Raw genomic sequence first — 13344 nt, forward strand, 5'->3', positions numbered from 1 at the left:
AAACAGAGCATCTGCATCACAAAATGGATGCTGCTACCACAGACACGAGACTGACCTCCTGTTGCTGGGGAAAATTCCAGCAAGGGCGGTCTGGACAATAGGTTTCTTGTCCTCCAGGGAGGTGCCAGCACCTCCCCAAACAGGGGTTTTGTGTTTTGGGGCAGGGAGGGCTGCATTCAGTGAATGCATCTAGACACTGCCTGGGGCACACAAGGTGCTCCATGCATTGCCCGGTTCAAACCAGTTGCTGGGGCACTCCAGCCCCAGCGCAAAACTGGACAAAGGGAAAGGGGTGTAAACACCTCCTTCTCAGGTTCACCCATAGGAGGGACCTAGTCAGGTAATCCATCCCCCATCCTTAGTATAAGTATATGAGCTTTGTCCCCAGGACTATGGATTATCCTGGACGAATCTTTGAAAGACATATCTTGGACCTTCGACATTCCATTCTGACTGGAAGATGGAATCTCCCTTGTGGTCAAGGAGTGACCACCCTGTGCAAACAGGCACCAACAGCATATTTGCCGGTCTGCAGTTTCAAGGCTCCCGTCGGAACCCGAAGACTCTGCGACACAAGAACTGGACTTCCAGACTTTTCTGACCCCAACCCACATCCACATCAAAGCTGAGACCCGTGGCGGACATGAGACACGTGGGACCGGACATCTTGGACATCCTGCATTTTACTACCTGCCTCAGTAAGTTGTGCATTGGGGTACGAGAATCCCCAGCCCCAAGCACCATTTGCACCGAAGCTCAGGCCCCCACACTCCGCGAGTGTCTCGTGGGCCCGCCTTTGCATTTGAGCTCGACGCGTCTTCCCGGTTCCTTGCCCGTTGGCTAGTGAGCCCCCTGTTGACCCTTCTTTGAATTTAACTTGCTTTCCTGGTTGCACCAGGCTTGCTCCAGCTTCCCTGAAAAGGAGAAGCGCGACAGACCTTGCTGGTCTGCAACAGAACCAATCTCGACATCCTGCGTGGGTTGCGGTTGCCAAGGCTTGTTGGGTCCAATCTGGATACCAACACCGCAGTCATCTAGATCCATCGCGGGACAGCTCGAATCCAGCGCCTGATCATCGTCGATGCCTCCTTGACCTCGTGGCTGAAGAGACAAACTCTCCTTCAAGCACGCGACATCGCCTGGTTCCTTCCTGGTTCCTTCCTGGTCACTGGCTAGTGACCCGGACTCTGTTCCCTCTGCTTTCAGGTTCTTCACATCACTGATCCCCCCCGACACTTTTCCTCTGGTCGCCTGCAGCACTTCTTTACAGCTCTACATAGAAAACGACGACGAAACCAGACACGAAAAGACACCTATGCACCCGGCTTCCCTGGGTGAGGTAACACGAGTACTCCGGTGCTCCTGTGGGTCTTGACTCTACAAGTGTCCTAGTTTAAAAGGGTTCCATCCTAGTCCACCCGGAAGTGTCCTTAAATTGTAACTTTGTATCTTTTATGAACTCCATAGAAAGTCAATAGGAACCAGCGCCTGTGTTTAGACACTGCGCGCGGCTCCCGTGGGACTCCTACTTCCTAACCTTTGGTTGTTTAGTGTATCCGCATTGATTCTACAGGTCTTAGGCCTGCTTTCTAACTCTCACGTGGTACTTATACCACTTTCTTAGTACATGGTTTGTGAGGCTCCTAGGGAATAACGTATACTGTGCAACTTATTGAATATTAACTGTGTGACTTGTATTGTATTTTTACCTCTGACCTCATAAAGAGTGCAGAGGGGTTGTGTTTAGTTTAAATACATATATATTTGGTATATACCTTGTGTGGTGTCCTTTCATTTGGCAATCAAGGGATTATATATGGTAAAACAACTTGCTCAACTCGCCTTCTGAAGTCTTAGCCTGAAGACTGCTGGTTCATGCTACCACTAGGATAGCTTTCTATAAGGTTGACTTTACAACCATCATCAATAAGGGTCGATTAGACTGGTACAAGGTGCCCACTAGAACTAGTGGACATCATATGCCAGGCTAACTTCTCACAACTACAGCACTAAAATATCTTTAATTTGGGGAAGAAAAACCTTATAAAATTCAACTGGGATACAGTCAGGCACAGCAGCTTTCCCTTCAGGTAGATTGGTCAGGGCCTTAGCGATTTCATCCCAGGAGGCAGGAGCCTCAAGTTGCTCCTGCTCGTCTCTACTGAGGGATGCCAGCACAATTGGGTCCAGGTAGAGGTTGAGCTCAGATTGCCCATCTGGTTGAGTTAACGCAGTTTCCTCTGAGTATAAGCCCTGAAAGAATTCGCAAAAGGCTGTGTGACTTTCTTCCGATTGCTAGTCAAGACTCATAACCCCTGAGGAAGTCTTAATTTTTTAAATTTCATTAGAGGTGGTCTGTAGTCCTGTTCACATTGCCAACTGATGGCCGATCCTTTTGCTACACTCATATGCTTTTTCTTGTGTTGCAGCCCACTTGGAGGTGGCTTTCTCGTCCAGAATTTAGCAGATCTCAGCCCTGGCAGCCGCCACTGCCAGTTGAGCCGTATCTGTCTCCCCCTTCGCTTAAACAGCCAGAATAAGGTTTTCTTCTTTTTTAGCTAGTTTTGCATGTAGCTCCACCAACTTTGCCCTCTCCTGCCAGTATTTCCAGAATGAAAATTGTAAGGTTTCGCCCCGAGCACAAGCTTTTAGTGTGTCCCAAACTACCATAACGGGAGCTGAGCCTATGGTGATATCAAAGAAAGACTGTATCCACTGCTTCATGTGAGTCTGGTAACTTTCATCTTGCAGGAGTGCTCTCTCAAAGCTCAAAGATGAGATTTTCTTGCGGGTAATCCGATCCTGAATACTGAAGGTTAAGGCATTATGGTCCGAAAGAATGTGGGGAAGTAAATCAATTTTACTATTCTAAATTGAAGAGGAAAAAACCAGAATGAAATCCAAGCGTGCAAAAGACCTGTGAGGTGAGGAAAAAAATGTGTAGCCTGGCAGAGATGGATTTAAGTAAGACCAGGCATTGATAAGCCCATGAATATGCATAAGATTTTTAAGGGCTTGAAGCACTTTAGGTTTGCGAGTAGTCAACCGAACTTGAGAATTTGACCCCCAGTTGCAGGGTACATTAATATTAACCACTTGGATGCTAATGACAAGGGTAACTCGTCATGGAGTGCCCATTCATTTCAATGGAAATTACATTGAAGAAGCAGAGTTGGCCTTAGCATCCAAGTGGTTCCCCGCATAAGATGACAGGGAGGGGCCAATGTGCCAACTCTGCCGAAACACAATCTAGAACGCCAGGATCATCCAGAACATTCCCATATATAGAGCAGAGGGTAAAGGAAAAGGTGGAAGTTATATTGCATTCTGCAAACACCCATCTTCCTTGGGGGTCAGATTTAACTCTGGTAGATTGAGGTAAGCAGTTATGGCATGCTAGAATAGCCACACCCCTAGTTCAAGTTCCTTGCAATGTACCCCCAATACCCTTGTATCCCAAAGTGTTTAAAAGAAGCAACTGAGAGCCTTCTATGTGTGTCTCTTGAAGGCACACAAAGTTGGCCCCCATCAACTGTAAGCTCTGAGCTACCCTCTGCTTTTTTCAAGAGTTGTTTAACCCGCAAATATTCAAGGAAATGATTTTAAATGTATAGGATTCATCAAGATTTTAAAGAAAAAAAAACATAATGAAATGCTGTAAGTAAGTGTGTGCAAGATGCATATAAGATCCCTAGTGAATCCATGAGTCATAAAGTCAGCATAAATGCTCCACATCAAGACATACTGAAGTCCGCCCAAACTGCGCACAAGCATAGCCAATATCAGACTTAACGACAATCTGGATATACCTGGCACTTAACTGTTCGTATACAATAAACACTAGACACGTCAAGAGACAAAAGCAACTACTTTGTATTCAGCCTTCCCTCCCTGGACCCCCACCCCTACTCTACCCCCAGCTCTCTCCCCACCCCTCCCCCCCAAAAATGAGCAATCAGGAAAAACCTGAGTGATGGATACCTAGTGTAAAGCCCCGCCACCCGTCCCTTGCCATGTTAGAAAAGCCTATGTTCAGCTTGCGACATATACTAAGACATCAGGGCTGTTACGACTTTTAACTAAGTAAGGCCAAAAGGGGGCATGCAAGTCCCTGTGGCCTGGAACCAACCACCCCAAAGGAAAACCAAAACTAGCAAGAAAGAGGAGCAGATAACTAGCAAAAGATATAAGCAATACTAAATGGAAAGCAAACTATCTAGTCAAAGGTTAACTAGAGCCATACTAAACCAGAAATAGCATTAGCTTGGCTTTAAGTCCAGTAAGAAACAAGTACCCATCAGAACAAGTTACTTACCTTTGGTATCTCTCATTCTGGTGGATACTGTATCCTACTGCAGATTTCCCACTTCCCTCTCCCCTCCCAGCTCTGCGAAATGGACTCCTGAACATCATAATAATTTCAAATTTTATTTTGGCACACTGTCGTCTGCAGTTTGTTTGCAATGCTTTTCTTCTGAGGGCGTGGAAGGAGAAAAATTAAGGAACTGATGGCTGGGCAGGGGTGGTGCTTAAATGCAGCTCCACTTCATCACTTCCTGGGCGGTAAGGAGTAACACAGGGCTACGTATGTGCGTACTGGAGCATTGTAGTAAAGTTCTCTAGATTCAGTCTGGTGTCAGGGGATATTCTAAATATGGGGAATCTGTGCTTAGATATTTAAATCGAGTTTCTACCTGAAAGAGAAACACTAAAGGCAAGTAACTTGTTCTTTGAGTTTAGCCAAGCTAGAAAAAGAAAAGCTGTGGTTTCATTAGTCTTAGTGTCACTTCAGGTTTGCTAGCAGCAGTGTTTAGGTACAATGAAAGCTTGGGCATCATGACTCCTTCCTAAGAGCCTAGAATGTCTTTTTCACGACTATTTGCATATTCCATCTTGTCACTGCACGTGTTATATTGTCGCCATGTATCCTGCCTTCTAACGGCTTTAAGCAGATGGACTTTATCTTGGAGAAGTTGTAAGTTTGCAGGATGCACAGTGGTCAGTTTGGCTGTTGGAGCACACCCCCCCTACTCATTACCATTAATTTGAAGAAAAAAAGGCTGACTGGCTTTTGAGGAGCAGGACACCGGGGACCCTAAAAAGAACTACATATTGCATTTCCATATAATCCATTCTAACAGAGCAGATTTCATTACTTTCCTCTAGTTAGTTGCTTTTAGATATAAGCAGGTAAGTTTGTCTAATTTGTTTAGTGGGCCTACTGTAGCTATATTTTTGTAACTTTCAGGTCCTTGTTCTCAACTTAAAAGAAGAAAAAATGATTGGTAAAATACTTCCATTGACCTCAGCCATTAGTAATTACTGAAACATATTTTTGCCCACTGTCCTGCCCCAGAGAAGATGCAGATGACCCTTGTTCCTGCTCCAGTAGGAACCATCCAGCCACGTCTGCCAGGCTATTCTCCCCTCTGACTGAGAACCGAAGCATCTGATTTCAGTTTTCGAGCTCTACTTGGCAGGCACATTTTGCTCAGCTTTTCTTTTCTGAGACTGTTAATGAAGTTGCATTGGTTACTGTTAACGCTTTGGTATGACTGACGGGTTATACGCCCCACCCATTCTACATGCTATAAAATAACATCTTCCTAATGTTTTGGGGTCTATAGTAGATGATGTGTCATGGTTGTGTTGCCTGTAGAAGGTGGTAGTGCTTTTCTCATATCTCCTGTATGAGAGGATGTAGTGAAGGAATGGAACATTGCTGTTGATTAAAAGGTAAAGTGAAGTGTTTATTATGTTTAATTGAAGTAAGCAGTTACTGTGGTCAAAAGTTATTGATTTTTCCTGAGCTTGTTGAACCTGGTATTTAGGATATCTTTTCTCTTTCAGCTATGATGGCGTCAACCGGGCTTCCATGCGTTTCAGGGATCTCTTATTAATCTGTGGCAAGTGAGACTGCCAAAGACCACAAACCACAAAATTTGAGTGAACAGTCGGGAGAGGACTCATTCAGAGCTGCACAAGACTGGTGTTGTGGGGCAGAGGGTCGGTCGTGTGATTGCCCCCCCCCCCCCTAACACCATTTTCTTCTTTCAGTAAGCTGCCCAACACTTGGCTCACTGATGGAATCCCACATTTCTCACGTCTGAAACTGTTGAACAGTGCAGCTACCAGCGTTAGGTGCTTTGGACAATTTGTGACACTATTGTTTTTCTTTTTTCCTTTTTAGTTCTTGCTGCCTACTGAATCAGACCTCACAAAGGGGGATTGTTTCTGTGTGCACGTGTGTAAACCTAATCCAAGCCCTCTCCTCCAAAATGACACTATATTTCCTGTGATGTTCTTATAAAGCATTCATTCACCATTCTCAACAGGCTTCTCATGCTTTGGAGGCACTGGGGCCATTGACAAAACACATCCCTGTTCATCATGTTTTAGAATTAAAGCATATTACCCCTCCTTGCAGCCCGAATGCCAATGCCAAACTCACTTTTAAACAGATCTGGATACTGCAGGTGCACTGATTTTAACATATTGTGGAAGTCGAGGTCCTCAGAAATGTGTAATGCTGCACCCCAGTTTATACTTTTGTTGCTAAGATAAGCGACTCAAGGAAGTAAAGATTCTTTATTGTTCCTCCAGTTTGCGTTCCTCCCAACCATGCGTCTTTAGTATGTCTTCCTGTATTCCCTACATGGCCCAGTGAAAAACATACTGCTCACGCAGGTGTCTATAGAAGCCTGTGCTGAATTGAGCTGTTCTATATCCCTATAACTGACCATGGAATTAGCCCATCGAGAAGGCAACTGCCCTCTGGAGTCTGACGGGCAGTTTTCTTAAATCCTCACCACGACCATTCCTGATCAACATGATGGCAATAAAAGGTATCTCTGTGCCTGAAATTGAGAGCAGTGAGTGATGGGGGCTAAGGGACGTTTTTTTGTATGAGTTGAGATGTATTACTCTTACTTAGTGGTTTTTGTTTTTTACAGCTTTTTCTACTTTAGTCATTCGCTCTTTCATCATATTTCTCGGTCTTTGTCCTTGTCACTTCTGTCAACTCCTCCTCACTTTAATTTTGGCAGTTATGTTTTAAGTAACCAATATTCCTAAAACAAATAGAGAAGAATACTTTTGAATGATGCTCCTTTTAGACCTCTTAGTTATGACTGATTCATTGGCTACCGCTGCCCCTTTATTATTGTCCTAATTCAAACACAGCTCCTTTTATGCCTCCTACGAGTCAATTTTTAAGTCCTTACTTTTGACATCAATTCTCTACATTTGATCCATCACAGATTGGATCTTCAGAATTTGTAACCTTTATAACAATGCCCAGTGGTCGAGTTGATAGAATTTCTTTTTCAAACCAAATATGTAACCGCCTCTGCCCCCCCCCCCCAAAAAAAAAATCTGTCTTCTTTTCCATGTATTGCACCACCATACCATATTAAACAGAGGACTCATTTAAGGCTGAGACTCAGAAAAGCAGCAACGGTAGTCTTGCTCGCCAATAGACCTTTTCCTTGTAATTTTCAACTTCTCATAGGGCCACCCATGAGCGCTTGCTTTATGCCACTTTACTGAAACTGCTTAAGGTCAATCTTTGGGCAATGTGCAGCGTACTCAGCCCATAGCTGTGGACATTTACCTAGCCTCCTGTATGGGTTAGAACTCAGTTCATAAGCAGGTGCTCCTTGGATGAGGCTATCACTAATTTTGCTAGTTAAGTAATGTGCGGTTACAGCATTGTGAAAACAAAGCCTCCTTATGAGATTGCGCTCATTTGAATGTTTTACTTCTTAATGAGATAACAATGATCAACATCTTAAGTAGTAAGACCCAGAGGAAGTAACCTACCCAGCACCGATTTCTTCATCTCATGGCTATTAATGCATGTCGACATACCTAGAAATTGGCACTATCAGAAAAATTGAGTAATACCCGAGTTATTCTGTTGAGTTGCCTATGCGTTCGTGGACTGTTTCTTCAGCATAATTGTATGGACTTTCCAGGACTAGAGTGAAAAGACCTACTTTTTTCCTCTTAGAAAAGGGCTTTTGAACATCCAGGCAAGTACAGTCTGACTACCTTGCATCATTTGGAGACCCTTTGCTAAGTCAGTTTAAATTTCTCTGGCATCTCCTGACTAAACACCAGTATTTTTATAACTCCAGTCACGGCTGCACTAGAAACGCTTACTACTACTACTCTTTCTCTCCAGCATATGCTTAACACCCTTAACTTTGAAGGAAAAGCAATTTAAAAATGCCCAGAGAATTGCCCTCTTTGTAAGATATCATGCAGAGTGACAATGGCATGGTTTATTGCTTGCAACAACAACCAGGTGTCATTGTCCTTTGAGTCCCTTTTGATATAGGCAGTAAGAAAATGATTCCGGTTTGGAGGAAGATGTACACCATGAGCACACTTTTGTTAAGCACACTGGTCTTTAAGGCCTTTCTTGGTCATCATGACTAATCCTTTTCAAGTAGGATTAAGGATCCTGGGCAATACCCGATCCTTATGTAGCAAGAACATGGACGTTAAGGATTTTGTGCTTGAGGAGCAGTTTGTATCCGAACAAATCTTTGCCGGTACACTATTGCCCTGCTCTGGCTATGAATTATGTAGACCAGTGAATATGCTGGTGTCATAGTTCTGCGCAGAGACAAGGGGCTTTTAGATTACCTGTCAGACCCTAGACTGATAAGGAAACAGTTATTTTCTTCAGACACCATGGTACATGCACCATCCGTACCAACAAGATAGGCCATAAGTTTCCTTGCTTGGTTAGATGTGCGTCTATACCCTCTGTGATAAAGGGGAGAAGCCTGGGTGAGCTATTTCCGAGTGACCTATTTCTTTACTTCCCAAAACTACGCACCCAATGTTTAAATGTATCCCTGTCTAGAAACACATGAACAGCAGTTTACTCCTCACTTATTAAACTATCCCTATAAAAAGTTTGTAGGGCCAAAATAAATCTAAGATAGCTGTAACTACTGTATTTAGAACCTGTGATCCCTGTTCTTCAATTAGAAATTAAGTAATAATCAAGCGCTTAATGTTTATCAGGTATAATCCTTCTGTCACTGGGAAAATGTGATCTTAATGACTTGCTCTTCTTGCCTACTGGCGGACATATCTTGTACTTTCCCCAGAAACAGTCAGTGGTCCTACTATTTGGATGCACATAAGTTGAAAATTACACAATTAATATTTGGTTTCAAGAACATTTCTTGGGACCAATAATGATCTGCAGCATTGGGTGTGGCTACAGCCAATTGGCCCATTTATTGATGGATTGATCTGAACAAATTAATATTTTGCTTTGAATAAGTAATCCCGTTGGGCTATATGTCAGTTTGAGAAGCATTGGCTCTTTGACTGCGAAATCAGTTTCCTTATTTTGTCAGTTATTGCCTTCCTTCAGATTCCAGAACAGGCTTTTGGGCAACAAGTCTACTTAAGATCTCTGTGGAGAGATTGTCCAGTGCTCTTACTTTCTAATCATTTATCTTGTAGTTCCTCTTCCAGTATCAAGATGTGGAGTACAGCTTGGCACTGCTTTAAGGTATGAATTATAGAGCCCATATTCAGAGGGAAAAAACTTTGTTTCCCTCCAGTGGATAGATCTATTCATCGTATTCATAGCAGATCCTCTCTGCTGCCACAGCATCTAACTGAGATTTTGGTCTCCCAAACCTTTGCTGCAATTTAGAAATCAGATGACTGCATTGTCCAGGGTAATGAGTAGATGTCTGAGCTTCAGCCATATGAGTGCAGAGACCCTGCTTTATTTGTAAAGCCTCGGATTGTAAACAAAAACTCATAGAAAAAATGCGATTGATTTTGATTGAAAACAATTTGGGATCTGATCGTCCTTCAGGAATTGTTTTAAAGGTTACGAAAATTATAACAATTACACCCATATTAAAGTGCAGCTGAGTAATATTTCATATTCCCACAAACTACCTCCCACAGTTGAGCATCTAAACATTGCTTGTTAACTTTTTTTAATAAACAGACTTTTTTAAAGTTAAAGAAAGATGGCAACAGTGTAAATTGCAAGTTTTTATTCTTATGGATTTTGATTCTATTTTCCGGCACCCGAATGTGTTTTCTATAACCAGCTTAAGCAAGAAGTTTAATTGTGAGGAAGAGGGATGAATTCTCATGTACGTATGTTTCACAAAACCCTCTACCATCCATTAATCTGTGCCTTTCAATAATGGTATTGTATCAGTCGTGCCTTACACTACATTTTTGTTGCCTTGTCTCGCAGAAACTAGGGTTGAAACAGATGGCCCTAACTTGGTGCTCTGTGATGTACCTTCCTGCTCAAACACCAGTAGACTAATCTTGGGGAAAGATCAGTTTCAGTGTTATATGTTGGAGCAAGATACACTGGAAAACACTTCTCTACTCTGCTCATCACAGTTTCAATAATGTAACACAATGTCTCTCTAAGCTCTCCAACTGCCAGGTTTGCTTACATGGGTGTAATACCCTGTCCTGGAGTGGTCATAAAACACAGAGCGGGAAAGGAGCAAGCAGAGCACCATATGAGTCATTGATTAGAATATTATTCAATGGATAGTTTCCCAATTACAGTGTAACTGGCATTACTGTGTCCCTTTGAGAGTGTGAGAGGAATGACTGTTAAGTGTGTTACTTGTTCTGTGGTCTTAGAGTATGCCATTGCCTTGGTGTGTTTGCCTGCCTTCTCTGTTCTCATGTATGTTTTTTTGCTACTTTCTTTGTCATCCTTTCACAGTATGCTGGGAAATTACATGTGAATTCCTGTTTGGCGCGCCTTCCTAGGCTTCCGCAGAGATCATATTGCACTCTCATTCTTTGTGGTGAACTGGGAGAGCCATGGGTGCTCAAAGTATAAAGGAATGCAGAGGGTGTCAGCAAAAAGCATGAAAACTACATTTGCCGGCTAGTCTTTATTATGTTTTTGTCCACAAACCCACACCTGCCGAACTTTTGTCATCACTGTGCCTGTTTACTGGTGTGATGCAGGTGATTATGGCAGCTTACAGAGCCACATAACACATCTTACTTGACACCGTCCACCTTGAGAGTATGTTTGTGAGGTGGGTGGTAGATGAGGGTGTTGGCTTGCCATAAAGGCAGCCTCTAATGCTATGTGGCTCCTCTCAGTACCTTACTTGAGAATACACATCCTGTGTCAGCTTTCCCTAACCACAACATTTTGTAAAGTGTGTTATGATAATGCTGTGTATATTATAATGCTTGAGAATGAAGGTGGTGTATAGCCAGTTACCCCTTTTCATGTTGCCACAATGTTGGCAATACTCCCCTGCCAGGCTTCATTCGAACAGGTGAAGCAAATGAGGGCATCCCATCAGTCACTCTCTGCCCATCTTCCTATTTATGCACAATTGAAAGATGGGGCTTGCTGCGCTGCCTTAAATTTTGCCGTTTATAGCGAGAAAGCAGGGCTGCCATGGATCCCAGGATGCTTGATTTATGCCCTCTGCTTTTATATTCCTGCACTACTTGTGTAGGCTTGAGAGGCTTCTCTACTTTCGTTCAGCATTTACAGAAACCAGTGTGGAGCAACTTTGAAATGTGGGTTGCAGATAGTATCATTGTGTCTATGAAGATCCTCCTGGGTGCACATTTGATCCTCAGGGATCAGGTGCAGTTCTGGTTTTACACACTGCCCTTTCAATCCTCCACAGACCATGTACTCTAAAAACTTTTGTTTGCTTGAATTTCATTTTATTAGCCTATTGTAAATAAAATGTTTTAAACAAAACATGACTGTCTATGAAGATCCTCCTGGGTGCACATTTGATCCTCAGGGATCAGGTGCAGTTCTGGTTTTACACACTGCCCTTTCAATCCTCCACAGACCATGTACTCTAAAAACTTTTGTTTGCTTGAATTTCATTTTATTAGCCTATTGTAAATAAAATGTTTTAAACAAAACATGACTGCGGTTTGTTGTTGCATTGTAGTCTCATCTCTTTCTCAGCAAAATATGTATTGCCTAAACCTCAAATTATACAAAGAAGTAAGCCTGTGTGTACCACATAAGCTCTGAATATCTGTGTGTACTTAATTAGAAGTAATGATGACTTGTACTCTAGAAATCAAAGTGCAGCAATATCAAAGCAACCATTACTCCAAATCAAAGACATTAACTCAAAGTGGTAACTGGCCACCAAGGATCCCTCAATGCACACATTTTACCTAGGTTTGCCTTTTATTTGGTGGTGCCATTATAGAGTATCTTTTTGAATTACACGTTGAAAAAGATGTAATTCATAATATTGCTTTTATAACTTGCTAAGATACTTCCCAAATTATTGATTCCCTCTCTAGTTGCTGCACAGATTGTAGTCATGATTAGCTCTTGGCAACTGAGAATGGCTTAATTTGACTGGCCTTCCTATTTTCATAATACCCACTTCTTATGGATAGATCTTCCAGCAGACTCTTCACCATATGAATATTAGTCCGGTTTTAGACTGAATGTGGTGACTTTTCCTTAGTAATAGCTCTCCAGTGGTGGTCCACGACTCCTGTTGGGATTCAACCACCCTCATACGATGTCATCTGTTTATATATGTTCCTGACTGGTGCACTGGCATTGGTTTCTAATTTTCTGCACCTCACCAAACCTGGAGCTCTTCACAGTTGTTACCAACAACATTGCTAAGTGAATTTGACTACATCACTGGACCTCATCAGGTCTCTTGGTTTAAACCCTGTTCACAATGTTGGAAAAAGCTGGCTTTTTCAGATCCGTTCAACATTTGAATATCGTGCCTAGGATCAGACTACCACCCCTTTAACTATGACTGTTGCTCTTCAAACGATCGAAGAGCCGTTGGGGAGTGTAAGCAAAGCTATTTTTGGCAAGACTATCCAAAGTGGTCCCTCTCCCCTCCTTCGGGTAAATCTTCTGACAAGGCTTGATTAACCTCCGGGATACTCCCATGAAAAACACCAATGGAAGGGGAAATCTTGTTCTTGCTTCAACAAACGCTCCAACTCTGTGTACTGTTCGGCGACCAAGCTACGCTATTCCCTGATGCCGACCTCAACCTCTGGATGCCACAAAGTTGGTCCTGATCATTTGGGTTTGCTGACCACACGTTGGTCCTCCTCAGTCTGTGACCTATGTGGTGCCACAGAAGAAGCTCTTGCTTGTTAAAGTGCTGCTGCTTATACCATCTGAAAGAGACACGTTAGTGATAGATTCCTTAGCTTAGAATATCCCCAGGCGTCAGACTGGATCCGGAAATTTTTGCGTAGCAGTACCCTTGCGCGTCGGTAGGTGTCGTCTGTGGCTCCGCGTCCGTCGTCGGCGTCGTGGGCGCCGTGATGACATCGTCGGAG

The 13344-nt window shown here is 43.1% G+C and overlaps 1 protein-coding gene across 2 annotated transcripts in view; it reads left to right on the forward strand.

Moving 5' to 3' along the window:
* STX4 (syntaxin 4) overlaps window positions 1-11755 on the forward strand; it is a 340354-nt gene extending 328599 nt beyond the window's left edge. For both annotated transcript variants that reach the window (XR_013598605.1, XM_078652481.1), the window contains one exon: window positions 5851-11755. The gene's annotated coding sequence lies outside the window, so the exon portion shown is untranslated. The remainder of the gene's footprint in view (window positions 1-5850) is intronic.
* Window positions 11756-13344: the final 1589 nt, after the last annotated feature.

The sequence above is a fragment of the Lissotriton helveticus genome, chromosome 7, assembly GCF_964261635.1.
Source record: "Lissotriton helveticus chromosome 7, aLisHel1.1, whole genome shotgun sequence".
Taxonomy (NCBI): Eukaryota; Metazoa; Chordata; class Amphibia; order Caudata; family Salamandridae; genus Lissotriton; species Lissotriton helveticus.